Here is a 24,795-nt window from a genome sequence, read left to right on the forward strand (position 1 = left end):
CCCCCCCCCTCCCCACCCCCCCTCCCCCCCCCCTCCCCACCCCCCCTCCCCCCCACACCCCCTCCTCCCCCCCTCCTCCCCCCCTCCTCCCCCCCCCCTCCCCCCCACACCCCCTCCACCCCCCCACACCCCCCTCCTCCCCCCCCACACCCCCTCCTCCCCCCCCACACCCCCTCCCCCCACACCCCCTCCCCCCCCACCCCCCCCCCACCCCCCCACCCCCACCCCCCTCACCCCCCCACCCCCACCCCCCTCACCCCCCCCCCTCACCCCCCCCACCCCCCTCCCCCCCCCCACCCCCCCCCCTCCCCCCCCTCCCCCCCCCCACCCCCCCCCACCCCCCTCCACCCCCCCACACCCCCCTCCTCCCCCCCCACACCCCCTCCTCCCCCCCCCACACCCCCTCCCCCCACACCCCCTCCCCCCCCACCCCCCCCCCACCCCCCCACCCCCACCCCCCTCACCCCCCCACCCCCACCCCCCTCACCCCCCCCCCTCACCCCCCCCACCCCCCTCCCCCCCCCCACCCCCCCCCCCCTCCCCCCCCCTCCCCCCTCCCCCACCCCCCCCCACCCCCCTCACCCCCCCCACCCCCCTCCCCCCCCCACCCCCCTCACCCCCCCACCCCCCTCCCCCCCCCCACCCCCCCCCCACCCCCCCCACCCCCCTCCCCCCCCCACCCCCCTCCCCCCCCCACCCCCCTCCCCCCCCCACCCCCCCCCACCCCCCCCACCCCCCTCCCCCCCCCACCCCCCCCCCACCCCCCCCACCCCCCTCCCCCACCCCCCCCACCCCCCCCACCCCCCTCCCCCACCCCACCCCCACCCCCCCCCCCACCCCACCCCCACCCCCCCCCCCACCCCACCCCCACCCCCCCCACCCCCCCCCCCCCACCCCCACACCCCCACCCCCACCCCCACACCCAACCTGCCCCGTTGCGCTGAACAGCAGTGTTTAGCCCCTTGGATGTTTTGGTGCTAGTTGGAAACAGTGATGCTCACCTCCTTCCTCCCTCTAGGAGATCATGGAGCCTGGTTCCCATTTTTAAAAAGCATTAGTAATTCGCGACAACATTGCCTCATGCCTGCCGGGATTCAATGAGAGCTGAAGAGGCAACGTTAACCACACAAAGTATATTATTATACATTCAAATTGATGCAAATCAGCTTTGCCCCCTTCCTGGGCAGCTACCGGATCCGTTAAATCCCGCCAAGTGGTACAATACTTAAACAAGCAATAATAACCAAACATCTTTGTAACTACCTTCACTGATTGCAATTCCCATTCCAATGGGAAATAAAAAAATCTTCTGGTGAATTAATAATGAGCAGTCAGTTTAAACTGCAAGATAATCAGCTGCTCTATTTCTGTTGATCAAACTAGAAATGCCTTCCCATAACATCTATGCTGCCATTTCCCACTTTGCAATAATGTTAATAATGTTATGAAAGCAAGGTCAATAGCAGATATAGTCAATGTTCAGACCTAACAGTCTAATTGGACCCAAACTGCTGATTACGGCCAGCTGTGTAAAAATGATTTTTTTTACAGGTGGACTCTCAAAAATCATTTTCACAGCAAAACATTCGAATAAAGTATTTATGTGGAGGTGTCTCAACAACATGATTTCACAGGTTCTGGTCCTGGACAGGTTTTGAAGATGTTCATTTGAATTGGGCCCCCAAACAAGAAGCAAATTAAGTACTAGTTGGGTATAAGTGCACCCTTAATAATCCAATCTATCATACCTAACTATAATTTAATCACCTCACAGTTCCAAGAATTTAAGCAAGTTATTGTATTTACCCGAAAGGCAATTCATTACTCTTTGAGTGCACGATTGTGTTCTTACTGGTTTGTGTTTTTAGCCTGGTTCTTTGAAGGGGCCAAACATTTACCTTGTTGATTTCATGCTATTGCTTCTTAAAAATTAAAGATTAAAGGAAACCCATGCAGACATGGGGAGAATGTGCAGAACCCCAGCCGGGTCACTGACTGTGTGGAGTCTGTACGTTCTCACCGTAACTGTATGGGTTTCCTCCGGGTGCTCCAGTTTCCTCCCACAAGTCCCGAAAGCCGTGCGTGTTAGATGAATTGGACATTCTGAATTCTTCCTCTGTGTACCCGAACAGGTGCCGGAATGTGGTGACTAGGGGATTTTCACAGTAATTTCATTACAGTGTTAATTCAAGCCTATTTGTGACACTAAATATTATATTATATTAAATCATTAAAATGAAAAAGAGCTATTCAGGTCGTTTAGCTTATTCAGTTACTTCAGTTCATTGGCATTACTCACTCATACCACCTTCTTCCTTTTCTGACACCAAGATTGTGTCCTATTCTGGCACTCCCTCTTTAGAACTGAGGCGCTCGTTAAAACTGAACATAAAATCTGGCCCGAGAAGAGATCGGCATGTTGGTTGTCCCAACGGGGACTGTGATTGTAGATAGTTACTGCAGTGGGCAGATTATTGCCCAAAGTAAAATAAATATTTTGCTCCCTACCACTGGCTTCCTTGGTCATTAAACTGGCGACAAGGACAAAGGAGACTTCGGGCTCGCTTGTGAAAATGCCCAGCCACTCTGGACGACCGTCGAGCAGGAAGGTGAGGATTTAAAGGTTGAAAATGCCACTACCGAAAAGCTAGAGGCCTTCAACCCGGGCCTGGAAGATTGGAGCCAATACAGAAAACGTAGGAGGTACTTCTTTCAGGCCAAGGGTGGACTGCCAAAAAGTGATCCTCCTGACTGCCTGCAGGGCACTGAGTTATGATTTATGAAGAGTCTGACTTACGCACCTGCACCAGACCCTAATTCGTTTGATGAGTTGGTTGTACTAGCGGCTGAACATTGTGATCCGAAAACTACCATTATTATGCAATGTTATAGATTCAACACAGTGGTGCGGTCTCTGGGTGAGTCGGTAACCAACATTTTGACCTGCCTTAGGTGACTGGCGGAGCAGTGCGAGTTTGGGGCGACCATCTCGGAAATGTTGATGGATAGGCTTGTTTGTGGAATAATTAACACGGCCACACAAAGGAAGCTGTTGGCAAAGCTCACCTTAGACTTGAAATGGGCAATTAAGTTGTCGCTATCCAATGAAAATGCAGAGAAAGGGGCACAGGAACTTCAGGCGTTCATGGACAATGGGATCCATAGTGTCATAATATACACCAGTATATCATGGTGCAGACACGCACTGATGGACACACATTGGGACCAATCAACACACACAACACCGCAGCCAATCACCAGTGAGAGCACACGCACTATAAAGACAGGGGGCATCAGAGTTCCCGGTCATTTGAGTTGCAGCTAGCTAGGAGGACAGAGCTCACAGCCTGTAACACAGACATTCACCATGTGCTGAGTACATCGACTGGTTAGGACAAGGCAAAGGTCTTTAGTTAAAGCTAGTATCGTATTAACCCACAGTCTGAGTATGTTTAAACAGTTAATGATTCAATAAAATAGTGTTGCACTATTTCAAGTGTTGGTGACCTGTATGTGATCCAGAACACCCAACACATCACATAGTTTGACCCGCCCTCCGTATCAGACTCCCAGAGCTACACGGGGCAATGGAGAACTGGCCAGATCACCTCCCAAGAGGCAACCCAAAGCGCAATTCCACAGTAGGCACCAGTACTCAGGAGCTACTGAAGATCTGTTGGCCCACCACATTGCCAGATGTGTGGACGGAAAGCGTGTGGTGGTCAGAGCCACCAGAACCGTTGAAAAGAATGCCACCCAGGGAGGCCACCAGGGAAATCAAGGGGATTCACCCATTGCAACAGCCCGGACTCAACGCTGGGCACTTCTGCACGCTGTATATGAGTACTCGTTCCACCACCGTCCTGGTACACAGATAACCCACAGTGTCGCTCTCAGTTGTCTCCATTGCCCGTGAGTCCCCCGTCCCCACCAGGGACGGATGAAGTAGTAGCAACCTTGAATTTTATGGATATTCTGCTGGTGACGGCTGTTCAGATTCGAACATGGACTCAACGAGAACTAAGTTCGCAAAGCTTTGCCACGTGCTATTAAATGGCGGATTGCAGAGGACACTCCCCCCCCCCCCCCCCCCCCCCAGCCCCCCCACCCCAGCAGCCCTACAGCCCTATGCCCAGAAACTCCAAGGACGAAGTGTGAAGTATGTTATCATACTGTGGGGAGTGCACGTGATCATCCCACTGCAGGGTCAGGAGTCTATCCTGAAAGATAAAGGTCACCCAGGCACCTCGAAGAAGAAGATGCTGGCTTGGAGCTATGTCTGATGGCTTGCCATCGATAGGGATGTTGAACCAGTCGTATGCAGTTGTCCAGTGTGGCAGGTGCACCAAATACTCCCGCCGGCAGCCCACCTTCATCCCTGAGAATTACCAGGGCATCCCTGGATGAGACTGCACGCAGAATTCACAGGGCATTTCATGGGGACAGTGTTTCTAATTATCGTGGGCGCCCACTCGAAATGGCTTGACATTTATAAAATTACCTCAATAATGTCAAGGGCCCCCATCGAGAAGCTGAGATGCTCGTTCGTACACATGGGGGACCCTGAAGTCCTGGGGATGCTCAATGGAACGCCATTCATGAGCGAGGAGTTTGCCACATTTGATAAACGGAATGGCATCTGACACATCAGAATCACCCTGTACCATCCTCCATCTAATGACCAGGTAGAAAGGGCGGTTCAGACATTCAAAAGAGGCATAAAGAAGCAGACCACAGGCTCCATGGACACATGACTGGCACGGTCCCTTTATAATTATAGGATGGCCCTGCATGTGGCGACATGGCCAGCAGCAGCAGAACAGCTGATGGGCAGCAGGCTCAGGACCCAGTTAAGACTGACTTTCCCGAACCTGGGTGGGAAAGTGGAAGTGCAGCAAGAAGCACAGAAATGGCACGCTGACCATCGAATGTCAGGACAGAAATTCCAATCAGGGGACATGGTCTACACCTGCAACTTTGGAGACGGAGTACTCTGGCTCTCTGGCGTCATAATTCAGAGAATGGGGCCAGTCTCCTATGAAGTCATGGTCCAAGAGAAAATTCAATGAAAACATGTGGAAGAGGGAGCCCGTGCTACACAACATTCAACTGATGGCGCAGTGCCTCCACCGTGCCAAGAATCACCCTTCAGTCAGGGAACCCAACCAGCCAAGACCTATCGACTGGACCAGCAGGAGGAAGGTGACCCCAGGTCAGATATGGACACAGAAGCATCCGCTCAGACTGACGATGTTGTCTGGGGCTGAAGTTTCAGCGATAGCCCTATGGAGGTCAACCAGAAAAAGGCAGTCAACCAACCGGTATACACCACCCTACCCAGACCCGCCACAAGCAGAAGCTCAGCCTCGGACAAAGCAGTGCAGAAGACCTCCACTAATGATGGCAGAGAGGGAACCTTTTGTCTTTGGCAGGTGGGGGGCTGGGGGCGGTGAGAGGTACTAGTACCCCCACGAGGCCCACGGGGAAGCCATTCCCGATCTCCCTGTGGAGCTCATGGAGTACGAGCTTCCCAGGTAGGGGGCAAAGGCTCACCCAGCTGGGGCTCATTAGAACCGAGCATAAAATCCGGCCCAAGCAGAGACCGGCATTTTGGTTGTCCCAATAGAGATGGTGATTGTAGAGAGTTACTGCCATGGGCAGATTGTTAAAAATAAAATAAATCTTTTGCTTCCGACTGCTGGCTTCCTTGATCAATAAAATAGGTTAACTATTAACCAAAAGGACAAAGTGTGAAATGATCACTCCTTAAGATCTCTTTAGTACCAGGCTTCATTTACGTATTATCATATCGACCTCTCCTCTTTTGGCTTTGCGCTTAACATCCTCTTTGTTAAAATCTCCTCATGTTCTCTTTTTATCTTTTTTTCCCCCCCATGACCTCTTTCATTATCTCTCATAATTAAAATCTGGCAGCTGATTTTTACCTCATCCTTCAATGTTTATCTAATCCTTTCAGAAACAAAATGACCATAACATAAAGTTTTCAGAGCCAAACAGGTTGTTCCGTAATAATTGTGACTGGTCATGCCATTAAAAGCTCACTGAATGCATCTGTCCTGTTTCTGCTGTGTTTAGTAGGTTACTAGTGGGTGAACATCTCACATGCATTTCAGTGCCAGTTGATTGGTAAGATATTGTTATAATACAGACGAGGGATGAGCAGGATATCTTTGACAGCAATCTTTAGATTTCCGTATTGAGCTGCACATTTGCAGAGGGTCGAAGTTGTTACTTGGCCTACTCCTAATCATGAGCATTGGTTCCTCACTGATATTCTCAGTGTAAAATCTGGACCATTTTGGGTGACGAGTTGGAGGCACTCCAGGGAAATTCCAGGGAAGGACTTCTTGAAATTTTAACAGAGCCATTTAAGGTTAAAGATATTTTTTTTAATGTTTTAGAAATGGTGACCACCCTGTTTCAGTTAGAGCCTGAGGAAAGCAGCTGTGTGTGACTAGTAGGATGCTACTCTATTACTCCTAGAATAGAAGTTCGAAATGGTATGGTATATACTGTATAGATCAGTAGACGAGAGTGCCTTTAAATCAAAACAAAGCCACTAAGTGGTGTGGTGACAGCCATATATCTTGCAGTGTTGCCAATATGAACTGCCTATTCGGTGACGCAGATGGGATTTGATGGATGCTAATCTGTTTGGAACATGCAGCCTGACATTCAACCTCATCCTCTTTGGGAACTTGGTGCTTTTGCCTTGACTTTGTCTCACATGATTCTTACTCCTTTTCTGTCTCTCACCTCTCTTTTGCTCAAAGCTTAGTTCAGCCATTTTTTGAACGTAAGTTGTGGAGCGTCACAAGAAGGTTCTAGAACAAAAGCAAAATACTGCAAATTCTGGCAAGCTGAAATAAAAATGTGAGAAGTGCTCAGCAGGTTTGGCAGCATTTACGGGGAGAGAAACAGGATTAACGTTTCAGCTGATGCCCTTCTCTCAGAACTGGAAAAGGTTAGAGATTCACATAACCCGCCCGGATCCTACGGAGTGGGAATGATTAACTACCCCATGGATCTTGCAGAATACGAGCTCCCCCAATAAGAGGCCTGGGGACCTTTAACAATGTCTGGCTATGTATAAATAGAGTTGGCCAGTAAGGCGCAAATAGAGAAGATAGGGAATTACTGGAGTTGAAAATAATAGTAATTGGAAAATAAAGTAAGCTTCTGTTTCAACATACGTCGGTGTGGACTCTTTGAGGCCTTATAAAAGAGATGAAAATAGATTTGAAGCGAATAGAGACAGGAAAATGTGAGGGAAAGAGAAAGGAAAAAAGGTGAAGGTCTGTGATAGAGTGGGACAGGAGAGATTAAATGATGAAGGGGATGGTGGTGTAAGGGCAATGAATTGGTCATGGAAAGAATCAATGATTTGGATAAGAGCAAAATCGTCACTTAACAGCTGCTGCCCAGGAATAAACAAAACACAAAAAAAGACATTAAAACAAAAGAAAAGGGGGGGGGGGGAGCCGAGGTCGTACCCAAAATTATTGTCTAATTGAAAGATTGATTGCTGTTCCTCAAACTTCGAACCATAGAATGCCTGCACTGCAGAAGGAGGCCGTTCGGCCCATTGAGTCTGCACTGACCCTCTGAAAGAGGACTCTATCCAGGCCCACTCCCCCGCCATATCCCCCTAACCCTTCAATGCCAATTAACCTTTGGACACTAAGGGCAATTTATCATGTCCAATCCACCTAACCTGCACATCTTTGGACTGTGGGACCAAACTGGAGGACCCGGAGGAAACACACTCAGAGACAGGGAAAATGATTCCAGGATCTTCCTCTGGATCCGTGCAAGGCCAGCACGTCCTTCCTTAGATACGGGGCTCAAAACTGCTCACAATATTCCAAATGGGGTCTGATCACAGCCTGGTACAGCTTCAGCAGTAAACCCCTGCTCTTGTATTCTAAAAGCACTTAAAACAAGCCAGTTAATCTTTGTTCCTTTATATCAAGGGCCATAAATTCTTTATAAACAAAGATTATGGAACAAGCATGCAACGTACAAACAATTAATTCAATTTGGGATAAATCGATTTGCAGGAATCTGAAAATGGCAATAAACATATTTAGTCTGGTAGATTGAAGGGGATGCCATGACTGTTCATTGCGTTTGGGAGGAGGGAAATGCTGCTTGTTTTAGGAAGGGTACCAATTATAGTTTGCATGATTTGATGCCTTCACTTTGAAGAATCTCAGTGAATTGCTTAGTTGGAGTAGAATCCACAGAATTCCTACAATGCAGGAGGAGGCCATTCGGCCCATTGAGTCTGCATCAACCCCTTGAAAGAGCACCCGTACCAGGCACCAGCCCAATCCCCACCATCACGTAACCCAACCTAGCCTTTTGGACACAAAGGGGCAATTTAGCATGGCCAATCCACATCACCTGCACAAGTTTGGATTGTGGGAGGGAACTGGAGCGGAGGAAACCCACACAGATACCGGGAGAAAGTGCAAATCCACACAGACAGTCACTCAAGGCTGGAATTGAACCTGGGTCCCTGGCACTGTGAGGCAACAGTACTAAGCACTGTGCCACCCTGCCACTTCATTTACTTACATTGAGCTTCATTGGAAGACTGAAGTACAAAGAGGCCAGAGAGTAGTTGCAGACTGAATGGAGGTGTTCCAAAGCATTCGTTCAATCTGCATTTGGTCTTGCCAATGTAGAGGAGACTGCATCGTGAGCAGGGAGTACAGTATATTCAATTTAAAGAAGGACAAGTAAATGAAAGGAGTGTTTGGATCGTGGACCATGAGGAGAGGGTTAGTAATACGGCAGGTACTGCATCTCCTGCGCCCACATGAGATAGTGCCATGGGAAGGGGAAATTATGTTGGAGAGTATAAAGGAATGGACTAAGATGCTGCAGAGGGAACAGTCCATTCAAAATGCTGAAGTGAGGAGCAGGGGTAGTGCTCACCATGCTGCAGGTGGCAGAATTAGCAGAAGGCAGTCCGTTGAACGTGAAGACTGGTGGAGTGGAAGATGATGATCACAGTTGTCAACAGGTTCAATTACACATTAGGAATGGACCTGAGCGAACAGAATTCAGAAGGAGATAGGTTAGAGTGGGTGAGAGGAGCAGATAAATTGAAATGGAGGATGTGATTCTGGCAGTTCTAGAGGAAAAGGGAGGAGGAAAGGTCAGAGAGGAGCCCACTTACATTCAGAATTCTGCAGATGGGAGAAAGCGTCCACTGTGTGGAGGAAACGTCTTGGCAAATAAGTGTGTGCAGAGGGAAAGATAACAGAAGAAGAGAAGAAGAGATCAGTGTTATGCTGAGTTCGACATTAGTTGACGTGGAGGACTTAGGGGATGAAGCCAATGTCTTTACTGTGGAGTCATTCAGGGTCAGAGATTCTCGTGATGTTGCAAACCGACTAGAGTCTTTGTGTTGAATTTAAGGGGAAAGCAGATGAGGGCAAAGGGAATGGAGTGTTACTACAATATATTTAGGTGAGGAAAGATGGGATGACGGGAGATGGTGGCATAGTAATAATGTCACTGAGCTGTTTATGTAAAGACCAGGGTCTGGATTCTCCGCCGTTGGGATGCTCCATTTTGCCGGCAGCCCGGGGGTTTCCCGACGGCGTGGGGTTGCCCCACAATAGGAATTCCCATTGACCAGTCGGTGAAACGGACGGAGAATCCTGCCCCTGAGCTTATACTCTGAGGACAAAGGTTTGAACCTCAACACAGCTGGTGGAATTTGAATTTATTTAAAACGTTTGGAATTGAAAGGTCGTCAGCTATAAAAATCCATCTGGTTAATTAATGTCCTTTAGGGATGGAAATCTGCTGCCCTTGCCTGGCCTGGCCTAGATGTGAATCCTGACCCAAAACAGTCTGGTTGACTCCTAACTGCCCTCTGAAATGGACCAGTAAGCCATTCAGTTCAAGGGCAATTAGGGATGTGCAACAGATGATGACTGCTTGGAGTCAGTGACTGGTCCATATTCAAGAATTCAGCGGCCAACCTAAACAAATATGTCACCACAGTCACAGACTTCATCAGCAAGTGTGTACAAGATTACATGACAAAGAAGGTAGTACATTCATTCCTCAATCGGAAACCATGGTTTAGTCGGGAGATTCACTCCAGGCCAGGCCCGGTCTGAGACAGACGACCCTGACCTATACAAGAAATCTAGGTATGACCTTTGCAATGCCAGCAGGTAAGCCAAGAGACAATATCAGACTAAGCTAGAGTCACAGATTAATGACATGAACTCTCTTTAGTTGTGGCAAGGCTTAAACAACATAACGGGCTACAAAGCAAAGCCGAGTAGAATCTCTGGCAGCAATGCACCCCTCCCCGATGAACTCAATGCATTCTATGCTCGTTTCGAGCAGCAAACCAACAAACTGTTGTCAACTGCCCCAGCAGCCTCGGATGCTCCCATACCCACCATCACAGCCTCTGAAGTCAGATCAGCCATCTTGATAGTGGACCCTCAAAAAGCAGCGGGTCCAGACGGAGACCCTCGTCGTGCACTCAGATTCTGTGCAGACCAACTGGCGGGTGTATTCGCGGACAATTTCAACTTCACTCTTTTCCAAGGCTCCCACCTGCTCCAAGAAGACCGGCAACATACCGGGCCAAAGAAGAACCAGGCAACGTGCCTCGATGACTACCGTCCGGTGGCCTTGACATCTATCATTATGAAGTGCTTCAAGAGGTTGGTCAAGAGACACATCAATTCCATACTTCCAAAATGCCTTGATCCACTGCAATTCGCATACTGCCACAACCGTTCCACAACAGATGCCATCTCCCTGGCCCTACACTCACCCCTGGAGCATCTCAACAACAAGAACTGCTATGTCAGACTCCTATTTATTGACTAAGCTCTGCCATCAACACCATAATCACATCCAAGCTCATATCAAATCTCCAAAACCTAGGACTTGGCTCCTCCCTCTGCAACTGGATCCTCGACTTCCTGACCCATAGACCACAATCAGTAAGGATTAACAACAAACCTCCTCCATAATAGTCCTCAATACCAGGGCCCTGCATGGCTGCATACTTAGTCCCCTGCTTATTCCCTATACACACACGACTGTGTGGCAAATTTTCACTCCAACTCCAGCCTGGTATGGCAACCGCTCAGCCCAAGACCGTAAGAACCTAGAGTCGTGAACACAGCCCAGTCCATTACACAAAACCACCTCCTATACGTTGACTCTTACACCCCCCGCTGCCTGGGGAAAGCAGACAGCCTAATAAAAGACCCCTCCCACCTGGGTCACCCTCTCTTCCAACCTCTTCCATCGGGCAGGAGATACAAAAGTCTGAGAGCATGCACTAACAGATTCAAAAACAGCTTCTTCCCCGTTGATTCCTGAATGACCCTCTTATGGACTGAACTGATCGCTTCACATATCTTCTCTACTGAGTACATAGAACATAGAACAGTACAGCACAGAACAGGCCCTTCAGCCCTCGATGTTGTGCTGAGCATTGTCCGAAACCAAGATCAAGCTATCCCACTCCCTGTCATTCTGGTGTGCTCCATGTGCCTATCCAATAACCGCTTGAAAGTTCCTAAAGTGTCCGACTCCACTATCACAGCATGGAACCATCCCACACCCTAACCACTCTCTGTGTAAAGAACCTACCTCGGACATCCCTCCTATATCTCCCACCCTGAATCTTATAGTTATGCCCCCTTGTAACAGCTACATCCACCCGAGGAAATAGTCTCTGAACGTCCACTCTATCTATCACCCTCATTATCTTATAAACTTCTATTAATTCGCCTCTCATCCTCCTCCGCTCCAAAGAGAAAAGCCCTAGCTTCCTCAACCTTTCCTCATAAGACCTATCCTGCAAACCAGGCAGCATCTTGGTAAATCTCTTTTGCACCCTTTCCAATGCTTCCACATCCTTCCTATAATGAGGTGACCAGAACTGCACACAATACTCCAAATGTGGTCTCACCAGGGTCATGTATAGTTGCAGCATATCCCCTCGGCTCTTAAACTCAAGCCCCCTGTTAATAAACGCTAACACACTATAAGCCTTCTTCACGGCTCTATCCATTTGAGTGGCAACCTTCAGAGATCTGTGGCCATGAACCCCAAGATCTCTCCGTTCCTCCACATTCCTCAGAACCCTGCCGTTGACCCTGTAATCCGCATTCAAATTTTTTCTACCAAAATGAATCATCTCGCACTTATCAGGGTTAAACTCCATCTGCCATTTTTCAGCCCAGCTCTGCATCCTATCAATGTCTCTTTACAGCCTACAACAGCCCTCCACCTCATCCACTACTCCACCAATCTTGGTGTCATCAGCAAATTTACTGACCCACCCTTCAGCCCCCTCCTCGAAGTCATTGATAAAAATCACAAATAGCAGAGGACCCAGCACTGATCCCTGTGGTACACCGCTGATAACAGTTTAAAAATTTTCCATCCACCACCACCCTCTGTCTTCTATGTGATAGCCAGTTACTTATCCAATTGGCCAGATTTCCCTCGATCCCATGCCTCCTTACTTTCTTCATGAGCCGACCATAGGGAACCTTATCAAACGCCTTACTGAAATCCATGTATATGACATCAACTGCTCTACCTTCATCTACTCACTTAGTTATCGCCTCAAAGAATTCAATCAAATTTGTGAGGCAAGACCTACCCTTCACAAATCCGTGTTGACTATCCCGGATTAAGCTGCATCTTTCCAAATGGTCATAAATCCTATCCTTCAGGACGTTTTCCATTATCTTACCGACCACCAAAGTAAGACTAACTGGCCTATAATTACCAGGGTCATTCCTATTCCCTTTCTTGAACAGAGGAACAACATTTGCCACTCTCCAGTCCTCTGGTACTATCCCCGTGGACAGCGAGGACCCAAAGGTCAAAGCCAAAGGCTCTGCAATCTCATCCCTTGCCTCCCAAAGAATCCTTGGATATATCCCATCTGGCCCAGGGGACTTGTCGACCCTCAGGTTTTTCAAAATTGCTAATGCATCCTTCCTCAGAACATCTACCTCCTCCAGCCTACCTGCCTGAATCACACTCTCATCCTCAAAAACATGGCCCTTCTCCTTTGTGAACACTGAAGAAAAGTATTCATTCAACGCCTCTCCTATTTCTTCTGACTCCATGCACAAGTTCCCACTACTGTCCTTGACCGGCCCTACCCTCACCCTGGTCATTCTTTTATTTCTCACATAAGAGTAAAAAGCCTTGGGGGTTTCCTTGATCCGACCCGCCAAGGACTTCTCATGCCCCCTCCTAGCTCTCCTAAGCCCTTTTTTCAGCTCATTCCTTGCTACCTTGTAACCCTCAAGCGACCCTACTGAACCTTGTTTTCTCATCCTTACATACTCTTCCTTTTTCCTCTTGACAAGACATTCAACCTCTTTTGTGAACCATGGTTCCCTCACACGGCCATTTCCTCCCTGCCTGACAGGGACATGCCTATCAAGGGCATGCAGTATTTGTTCCTTGAACAAGCTCCACTTTTCATTTGTGCCTTTCCCTGACAGTTTCTGTTCCCACCTTATGCTCCCTAATCCTTGCCTAATCGCATCATAATTACCCCTCCCCCAATTATAAACCTTGCCCTGCCGTATGGCCCTATCCCTCTCCATTGCAATAGTGAAAGACACCGAATTGTGGTCACTATCTCCAAAGTCCTCTCCCACAAACAAATCTTACACTTGGCCCGGTTCATTACCCAGTACCAAATCCAATGTGGCCCCCCACTCTTGTCGGCCTATCCACATATTGTGTCAGGAAACTCTCCTCCACACACTGTACAAAAAATGCCCCATCCGAACAGTTCGACCTATAGAGGTTCTAATCAATATTTGGAAAGTTAAAGTCACCCATGACAACTACCCTGAGACCTCCACACCTGTCCATAATCTGTTTTGCAATTTCTTCCTCCACATCTCTATTCCTATTTGGGAGCCTATAGAAGACTCCTAACAATGTGACCGCTCCTTTCCTATTTCTAACTTCGGCCCATATTACCTCAGTAGGCAGATCCCCTTCAAACTGCCTTTCTGCAGCTGTTAAACTATCCTTGATTAACAATGCTACTCCTCCACCTCTTTTACCACCTTCCCTACTCTTGCTGAAACATCTATACCCTGGAGCTTCCAACAACCATTCATGTCCCTGTTCTAACCATGTCTCCGTATTGGCCACAACATTGTAATCCCAAGTACCAATCCACGCTCCAAATTCACCTACCTTATTCCGGATGCTCCTTGCATTGAAGTAGACACACTTCAACCCACCTTTCTGTCTGCCAGTACACTCCTGTGACCTTGATACCCTCCTCAGTACCTCACTACTCTCAACACTGGCTTCTGAACTACAGCTCATTTTCCCAGCCCCCTGCCAAATTAGTTTAAACCCCCCGAAGAGCCGTAGCAAATTTCCCTCCCAGGATATTGGTGGCCTTCTGGTTCAGGTGCAAACCGTCCTGTCTGTACAGGTCCCACCTTCCCCAGAATGTACTCCAATTATCCACGTACCTGAAACCCTTCCCCCTACACCATCCCTGCAGCCACGTGTTTAGTACTACACTTCTGTATGCTTCACTCAATGTCTATGTCTATGTATTTACGTCGTGTATCTATCGTATGTCCTATGTCTTTTTCATGTAGAGAACAATCTGGACTGTTCGCAGAACAATACTTTTCACTGTACCTCAGGACACGTGACAATAAACCCAAATCCAATCCAATCCTTGCCAGCAATGCCCACATCCCACGGAAGAATAAAATAAGTTATGAATTCCAGGTAAATATATTGTTGATGATGTCCCACATTGAGGTTCACACTGTCTGGAAAAAGTATGACCAGTACAACCTTGGCATCTTGTGCCCTGCAGGATTTGTAACTTTTGACCATCAGGTTTAATAAAGAGACCATTAACTGTTAGGATTTTGAAAGACTTTCATGAGATCAGTGAGTCACTTTCTTCCTTCATGAAGCTGATTTGCAAGACATGCTGAGAATGAATAAACAGATTTTTGGTTCTGCTCCATTTGTGTTTGAATAAGGGGTAGTTCAGTTTCATTAGATGGGCCTACCAGGATAATTCAGCCACCTGTCTGAAACCGTCGCTTACTCTTTTATCCTTTTTACAATATTATTGTAAAGTAATTTATGGTGAGTGAGTGGACACAACAGACATTGTAAAAATAACTGTCATGCTTTTTGTATAAAATTCAATGACATTAATACCAGGAATATAAAACAGCAAGGACATGGGGCCCCCAGGATTTGGCTCCAGCACTGACCAAGGCTGCTTTCCGAAGGTTGGCAAAAAGAATTTCAAATCTACTGCTGGCAAAACTGAAATAATTTTAATCTTGTAGTGCTTTCCCACTTTATCCACAGGTCAATCTCTGTGAGAAATTTGGAGTGTGAGATATCAGTGAAGGATTGAATTCAGATCCGCCAATATACACTTAAGACATGGGAGTAATCAATCACATTGAAATTATCATTCAGATGCTCTGCATCATTTTTTTTTGTTCTTCCAATTGTAAGAGAGTGTGTTGGATCAAAGATGGCCTAGCGATGTGCACTGAGGGAAGCAGGCCTTTTCACTCCTGTTCGCTGGCAGCAACTGAACCGTATAGCTGACCTTGGCATCTCCTGGCAAGGGAAAGGAACTTCAACCAGAATTCCTGTTCCTGGCTGCTGCCCAATGATTCTTGTTTAGAAGCGTGCACATGTAGATGTCAGGCGGAGATAGTGGGATTAGCGGTGATTCTCCACATGATAACATACCAGCTGGCTATGATTTACCTCGATTAAGAGAGTGAAGAATGAGCACGATGGCTGATTTGTGATGTTCACGGTGGATGGAATCATTATGGAGCAGGATCGTACACTGCACAATAGAATTTGGCTCATTCGGGCACTTAAAACTGGCGGGCACTGGACCTGATCGGAGGGCCTGGGGAGAGGGCGATCATCGAGGCAGAGGTCGACATCAGGCGGAATAGTGAGACCCCACTGTTGCAATTCCCCATGGCACATGTGTCACCACCCCCACACCCACCACCACCCCTCCACTGCCCCCACACTCACACTCCCCCAACCATGGCCTGCACCATGGCCCCCACCATGAACATCACCCCCACACACCTCCCATACTGTCCCCACCACCAGTCCCACAACCCTCCCCACACTGCCACCAGCATCGTCCCCACACACACACACCCGCACACGGCCCTCACCACCATCACCCACACAACCCCTCCACCGCCACACTGTCCTCACCACCACTAGCCGTCACCTCACCGCATGGCCAAATTATGCGTCATGTCTTGTGTGTCTTGCAGGATTTCTTGACGATGAGGCGGGCATCTTTGGAGCCCCCCCCCCCCCCCCCCCCACGACCCCGACCCAACCACAACTCCAATCCCAGAAGGAGTGCAGCAAGGATGTAGACACGGACAATGACGGGAGCCCTCGACCCGCAGTCCGGGATGCCCCAGAGCACCAGTCCAGGGCAACACTGACTTCCGTTACAGCTGTCTCCAACACCCTCCACCATCCTAAGGACACTGACCACGGTTGGGCATGTTAGTGAAGGGGCTCCTAGCACACTATCTGCTGTGCGCCACACACGTGCAGCAGTTCAGCCTGTGGAGGTAGGAGCCCTCAAGGGGTAGATGATCTGAGGGCAGCCCAACCCCAGGCACTAAATGCTGTCCGGACGGCTTCTGGAAAAGGCATTAATAGTGGAGATACTGTCGCAGAGCCAGGGGGTATCGGCAACCATCCAGCACCTGCAGGTGCAGCTGGAGGAGTCCAACTGCCTGCAAATGCAGGAGGTCCTGCCCGTGCGTGCCACCCAGGTCAACACTGCACCAGTGACGTCCGTGGTACAGGCCTTGGGGGGCGAAGGTATTGGCCATGGGTCAGGATCTCCAAGGTCTGGGGAACTCTGCGCGTGCTGGCCGAGGCCCAGGACAGGGCTGTGCTCTCACAGGCAGCCATGTGCCAGAGCCACCTGGACATTGTAACTGAGCGTGGCATCAGCAGCCTTGCTCTGGCCGACAGGCACAGACCCAGAGGGAGGTGGCACAGCCACTGGCTGATGTGGCACAGACCCAGAAGGTGATGGCACAGTCGCAGCATAAAGTGGCGCAGTCCCAGAGAAAGGTGGTCCACTCCTTGTGCCCCATGGCCGTGAGCATTATGACCCTAGTTGGGGTGGACGTGGGCCACCAGGACTGGTAGTGCCAGGTGGCGGGGGATAGCTCCGCTAGCACCCCCTTATGAAGGAGTAGCCCAGGGCCATCGGGCACATCAGGGAGGAGGAGGTGATGGGGCCCAAGCCGGTGACTCCTGCAGGGGAGGTGACAGAACAGCACAGCAGCTCGGACTCCCCCCTCCTGTCCCCGGTGCATTTGGTAGGCAGTGGGCAGAACAGTGTGGCACCACACCACCTGGAATTACGAGCAGCAGCCAGGTCCATCCTGGTCCGGTTGCCCCAGAAAACCGCAATCAACAGGGAACCAGGTCACAGAACGGGAATCACAGCAGGCTGCCTCCACCCCTGCTGTACCCCCTGGGGATCCACCTAGGAGTAGCATTGGGGCACGTGAGACCAGAAAGGTAGATACCAGTTCAGTTGGCACAGGTGCAGGTTACAGTATAGCGATAGGGGCGAGGGCACAAAGCCTTATATATTTGTTCACCTGTGCACAATGTTACGACCTGCTTCGGTGCTCTGTCGGAAGGGTATGAGGGATGGGCTGCTCTGGGCTGGGACACAGTGGCGGGCAGGGCGGGGGGGGGGCTGTTGCGTGGTGATGGGCGGACGTTGAGGGTGTGCTTGGGCCAGAGGCAGAAATTAAAAGTCTAAAGGTGACCATGAAACCATTGTCGATTGTCGTTAAAACCCATCAGGTTCACTAATGTCCTTTAGGGAAGGAAATCTGCCTTCCTTACCTGGTCTGGCCTACATATGACTCCAGATTCACAGCAATGTGGTTGACTCATAACTGCACCTCAAGGGCAATTAGGGATGGGCAATAAATGCTGGCACAGCCTGCGACACCGAGGTCCCATGAACAAATTTTTTAAAAACATCCTATTTGTCTTGCTCAAACTCCCTTCGTTGTCCATACTGGGGGAGAGCTCACCACACACAGGGGACATGCATTTCACCCAGCCTCTGCTCCATCCCTGCTGAACACCAGTCTTTCTTTTGTCCCCATACAGACCAACCTTGTGCACAACAAGCAAGAGGAAGCCCAGACCGGGGAAGGGACGGCAGAGATACGCACCCTCTGCAAGCTCGAGGAAGCTGCAGCAGAGCTCGCCGGTGAGGACAGGGATCACTCCTGTGGTGACGGAGAGCTTGACCTCTCACAACAACCTAGCATGGATCTGAACTCCATCAATTCACCAATCCTGCAATTCACCATGAGTGTTAGGAACTCAGAAATAGCTTCAGCTCATCCATTAAAACTGTCCTTTTGTATTTTGTAGGTACCAGCAGACCACAGCCAGCTCACTAGCCCAGCAGCTCCCTGAGCCCCCTGAGTATGTCTGAGGATGATGGTGCTTAGGAAGAACATCACAGGGCTCACCCGCACCCTTCTCCAGTGCAGAGTTGCACACCTCGGTGGGGCATAGTTCACGTTTAGACTCCGAATCATTTTCTGGAGAACACGTCACTGATATGCCAGGGCCATCTCAGGCATCGGGACATAGCAGTCGGCAAGCTGCCTCCAACCCTGCTGCGAGTGTCAGGGCTGCACCAAGGCCCAGTGGTTAGGAAAGTTAAAAACTTTTGATGTCACCTCAGGGTCATGGGTGCTCTATCACTGTGAATAAACTGAACTTTCTGAAAACCATTCCATGGGTATGTGAATGTAATGGTCAGATGAAAACATTTTGGTTTGGATTTTTACCTTATTCCAAGGTTCACCTTCCTCACGCTCATAGAGTTTTAGAATGACATTCATATGATGTCAACCTCTGTGCCACTTAGTACCGTACCCTTGTGTGTTGTCAGGGAAATGTGTGTAATTCTTTATTCAGAGTGTTTGATGGGTGAGTTCTGAACTATTAGTCCTGAAGGAGTAGCAATGGTTGAGGAGGGCCCGTCAGATATGTTACTCTCTGCGCATCCAGGTTTCCAAACCAAGGCACACACTTTCGGATGGGAGCCCTCAGCTGGTCAGCATTTCCTTCAGGGCAGTGTTTACATCCTTACATGGTGTTGGAAGCGTCAAGCGTCAAATCACAGCACTGTTTTTCTTTTCTGGACTTTAAGTCGACAGAGTGAGCACATTCCCAGGACACCAATGATCACAGCTAAGATTTGACCCTAGTGAGTTGTGAGCTCTTAAGGCCCAAAAAGTGGGACCTGTCCTCCCAGCGATGGTTTGGTTATTCCCTTAGAAATCACAAAATGGCTTGGAGAGCTAGAGGAGGTGTCTCCTGATGATTGGACTTAGTTTTACTCTTCCTGGAACCTGTCAGCCATGAGAGTATCAAAGGCACGCCTCCCACATCTCCCTCTTCCATGACATTATGGTGCTCATATTGACCCTCAGCAGGCCCCTGGTTTCTGCACCGTCCCATCTTCATCTTCTGAGGAGGGCTCCTCCTCCAGGTCACCCTGTGGCAGGGCCTCACCTCTCTGTATAGTAGGATTGTGAAGGGCACAGCAAACTGCGATCATCTGGCAAACCCTCTCCGGCACGCATTGCAGAGTAGTCCTGGCATCTGAATCACATCTTCAGCAGTCCAGTGGACTGCTCTGTGAAGGAGTGTGTGGTGGTGTGAACAACATTCTAACTTTCCTCAGGTGGAGTCATGAGCCAGTGTTTAAGAGGGTAGCCCTTATCCCCCAGCAACCATCTTTGAAGACATTCTGGCCCCTCGAGGATCACAGGTACCTGGGAGTGACTGAGAATGTAGGAGTCATGGAAACTCCCAGGAAACTGAGCACAAACATGCAGGATATATTTTCGATGGTCTCACACCAACTGCACATTGACGGAATGGAAGCCATTGGGGTTGATGAACATCGGGTGCTGCTGCCAGGGAGCCCAGATAGTAACATGAGCGCAGTCTACTGTTCCTTGTACTCTTGGGAGACCAGAGATAGCCATGAAGTCCCTAAATCTCTGAAAATGGTTATTCTTGCCCAGAGCAAAGGTCACATACTGATGGGCCCTCTTGTAAAGGACGTTGGTCACCTCCTGAATGCACCAATATGTTGCTGACTGTGAAATGCTGCACAGGTCCCTTGTTGTTCCCTGGAAAGACCCAGAGGCACAATTAAGTGTGCAATCAATTTCAGAGAAATGTCGGTGGAATCCTCCAAACCCACACAGTGTCAGGTCTTCTCGGAGTCTATGGCATATGTGATGGAACAAATCTCTGGCAAAATAACAGCATTGCCCTGCACTGCATCTCATTCATTTGTAGATAGGAGACTCGGGGACTTGCGAGTGCTCTCCCCTGTCTGGGTGTCTGTTCCTCAGCTTCCTGTTGATGCTCAGGCTCCCCCATGACCATGTCCCTCTGGCAGTGCCTGCTGCTGGTGATGCACTTGCAAACACCTTTCCCTCCTTCGTCTCCTGCAACAAATGAGGATTTTGAGTAAAACTCCCTGGACCACTGGATCTACTCTCACTTTTCCCTCCTCTCTGAAAAGATGTATTGATGACCAGAATGGTTAGAGAGTGTTGAAAAGAAGGGTGTGAACTCTGGGAGAAGTGTGGCAGCTGAACTTTGTTGTTTGGATTGCGTTGTTCCTCAAGCTAACTTACCTCTGGGGCTCGAGCACACATATAGAAGTGAATGTCATAATATACACCAGTATATCAGGTGCAGATACACACACACTGATGGACACACAGCAAGATCAATCAACACACACAACACCGCAGCCAATCACCAGTTAGAGCACACTCACTATAAAGACAGGGGGCATCAGAGTTCCCGCTCATTCGGGATGCAGCCTCCTACAAGGACAGAGCTTACAGCTTATAGCACAGATCCTCACCATGTGCTGAGTGCAGAGACTGGTTCGGACAGGCATAGGTCTTTAGTTTAATCTAACATTGTGTTAACCCACAGTGAAAGTATGTTCAACAGTTTCTAACTTAATAAAATAGTGTTGCACTATTTTAAGTGTTGGTGGCCTGTATGTGTTCCACGGATCCAGAGCACCCAGCGCATCAGTGAACAGCATTCCATTTCACAGATGTTACATCTGGAATCCTGTAAGAAGGTGAGAACTTGTCAATTACATAATTGAACCAATGTGGCTCTGAACTCCACTCACTGACTTGGCATCACTATGAGCACTCGTTTGCTCCTGGTCAATAAATGGAATCTGCTGGGCCACTGATAAACGACCTTAATTGTTAACCTGTGACTCCCCTTCACTGATGGGATGGCAGAGTTGGAGCAGCTGTGCCCCCTTCACTATAGCCTGGCATCACCTGTTATTCTCCAGTCTCCCCTAATGTCGTATTCTGTTGTTATGATGGTGGACATTAACACACTCCCCATGCCACAATCGCAATACCAGTGAATGCCTATTCCTCAAGTGGACCTGCACCCACTCCATCCGGAGGCGGTGTGCACCATCACTTACAGTGGTTCTACCTCTCCCCTCCTTGAAAGTTCTCATACCCTCACTGTATTATGTGTTCCCTATCTACAAAGCCCACCACACCCAAGGACATTGACTGGAGGACAGCCCTGCACACCAAGCGGTGTATTTTTCCTGTGGTACACACAGCCCTTGCCCCTCCCTGCAGCTGGGGTACACCAAGCTGCCAATGATTGCTCCTGCTGCATGGCCGCTACTCTTCTGCACTGTCCCCTATCTCTGACTTCAGACTGTGAGGCCCATATTGCCCCTGGACTGTCCATCATCTATGACTCCTTTCCATTTCACAGCAGGAATGTCTGCACTCTCTGATTCCTGTCTGCCAGCCCCTGAGCTTAAGCGGGAGCCTCAGCATAGTTCCCATTCCCAAAGAGGACAAGACAACAGTAAACTTCACAAACCACAGTTGCCCCAACCTGTTTAGTGTTCTTGCGAACCATCCCTAATATGCCACACTAACGAGACCCTCCTTAATCTGCAGTCTGTGTGCATCCACTTCCAATAATACATGTGCCAGCACTTAGACTCCCCTGTTTTTGAGCTTTGCATGCAACCTTGACAGGGTCCAGCTGACCTCCCCTCGGTTTTCCCTCTCCATTCCGTTGCTCATCTTCTTCATCCACCTCCTCGACCCTCTGCCTGCGCTCATGAGCACTCAACTCCGCTCCCCCCACCCCACTCCTTGCACAGTCCTCTTTCCATATTGCCCCCTTGTGTTTCCCCTTTGCAGTGGTTCAAGACATGCACTGGAGGCTCCCAGTAGTTAACAAAGGTATTTATTGATGAAAGGCAAAAGGCAGTTAGACAACAGGCTCAGAACACTATACTACAGGCCTTTTGTCTTCAACTCCCTGGTCCACACTGCCCAGGGTCCTGCTCCCAGGGCCTGCCGCAAACTCCTCATTGGCCGTTCCCATGCAATTAGCCCCAAGCTTGCCACAAAGTCCTTGGATCCTGCCCCTTAAAGAGGCCACGCTACCACATCCCTCCCCTGAAGTGAACCTCAGATTCGGTTTGACTCCCTGATTCCTTCCCACTCCTTGGGTTCCAGTGCTGTTCCCAGAACCGTGTCTGGCTCTGAACTGTGCCTGTTGATCCCGCCGCAGACCTCATGGCCGTACCGCCCCATTCTTGGTTCAATCATGCTTTGAAGCTCCTGGTGCCTTTTTCGGGGCTCACTATCACCTGAGCTATCTCGATTGCCTTTTCCAATTTAATTGTGGTCTCCGCCAGAAACTTTATCTGGACATTAAGGTTACGAATCCCAAAAAACAGCCATTTGCACAACATATCACTGAGCATAGCCCAAACTCACAGCTGGCAAAGCCTGGCACTGAAGGCTGAGACAGACAATGGTTCCTCATTGCAGAGTTAAACTTATAATGTTGGCAGATAACCAAGGGCCTTGGGTTGTAATATTGTTTAACCAATTTCACTATCTGGTGAAAGGTCTTTCAGTCAGGTGCCTCCGGGACGTGATGTTCCTAATTAAATTATATTCTTGGGCCCACAAACTGTCAGAAGTATCACCTTCTGCTTGTCTTCCCCTGTGATCTTGTTTGTGGTACAGAAGAACTGGAGCCGTTCGATTTACTGACTCCATAACTCAACCCCTTGTTCAAATGGGTCTAGTTTCCCAATGATAGGCATTTCCACTCGAGGTTTAGAAACATAGAACTTAGAAGCAGGAGGAGGCCATTCGGCCCTTCGAGCCTGATTATGGCTGGTCATCAAGTTCAATACCCTGATCCCGTCTTTCCCCCATATCAAGCTCCACACGGACAGTGGCCTAGGCCGGGAATCGAACCTGAGGTTCTGGCGCTGTGGGGCGACTGTGCTAGCCACTGTGCCACCATGCCGCACAATTGAGTTGGATGATCAGCCATGATCATAATGAATGGCGGAGCAGGCTCGAAGGGCCGAATGGTCTCCTCCTGCTTCTATTTTCTATGTTTCTATCCTTTGATCCCTTTATCCCCAAGAGCTATGTCTAATTCCTTCCTGAAATTACACAACATTTTGACCTCAACTACTTTCTGTGGTCGTGAATTCCACATATTCACCACTCTCTGGATGAAGACATTTCTCCTCACCTCAGTCTTAAAAGGTTTACCCCTTATCCTCAAACTATAACCCCTAGTTCTGGACTCCCCACCATGGGGAACATCCTTTCTGAATCTGTCCTTTCTAACCCTGTCAGAATTTAGTAAATTTCTATGAGATCCCCTCTCACTCTTCTAAACTCCAATGAATATTATCCTAACTGTCTTAGTCTCTCGTCATATGACAGTCCTGCCATCCCAGGATTCAGCCTGGTAAATCTTTGTTACACTTCCTCCATAGCAGGAACATGCTTCCTCAGATAAGGACACCAAAACTGTACACAATACAATTGGTGTGGCCTCACCAATGCCCTATACAATTGCAGTAAAACATCCCTATTCCTATACTCAAATCCTCTTGTTATGAAGGCCTACATACCATTTGCCTTCTTTACTACCTGCTGTACCTGTGTGCTTACTTTCAGTGACTGATGCACAAGGACACCAAGGTCTCACTGAGTATCCACATCTCTCAATTTACACCCATTCAACAATAGTCTGCCTTCCTATTTTTACGACCGAAGCGGAAAACTTCACATTTATCCACATTATACGGCATCTGCCATGCATATGCCCACTCACTCAGCCTGTCTAAATCCTGCTGAAGCATCTCTGCATCCTCCTCACAGCTCAACTGCAGAGGACAATACACACAGCAGGCCACTTCCACTTCTGATATGCTGTGTGGGTGTAGCACCATCGATCACACACGAGGCGAGACGTAGCGAACTTTAATCGAGGCTTTATTGAGCAGACTTGTTCAGACTTGTTCCCCAGCAGCTCAGTCACAGAATGCAGTAAACCGGGTTCTTATACCGCGCCTATCTGGGTGGAGCCCAGTAGGCGGCAGATCCAATCGGGACCCAGCATCTGCCCTCCAATAGCTCCTCGGCATTCATGGTGTACCGTATTACCCCTAATACATACCACCACATTCTCCCCTTGTTAAAAAGGAACCCGGCGGGGTGGTGGGTGGTATGGTGGTAGGGGTTTACAGGGTCGGTGCCTTAACCA

The 24,795-nt window shown here is 49.3% G+C and overlaps 1 long non-coding RNA gene across 1 annotated transcript in view; it reads left to right on the forward strand.

Annotated features, from left to right (window-relative positions):
- Positions 1-18,868, forward strand: part of LOC140429899 (uncharacterized) — a 107,061-nt gene extending 88,193 nt beyond the window's left edge. Inside the window, exons 2-3 of the long non-coding RNA XR_011949237.1 lie at positions 18,262-18,364; positions 18,532-18,868. This is a non-coding gene — a long non-coding RNA (uncharacterized lncRNA). The remainder of the gene's footprint in view (positions 1-18,261; positions 18,365-18,531) is intronic.
- Positions 18,869-24,795: the final 5,927 nt, after the last annotated feature.

Source organism: Scyliorhinus torazame, chromosome 1, assembly GCF_047496885.1.
Source record: "Scyliorhinus torazame isolate Kashiwa2021f chromosome 1, sScyTor2.1, whole genome shotgun sequence".
NCBI lineage: Eukaryota > Metazoa > Chordata > Chondrichthyes > Carcharhiniformes > Scyliorhinidae > Scyliorhinus > Scyliorhinus torazame.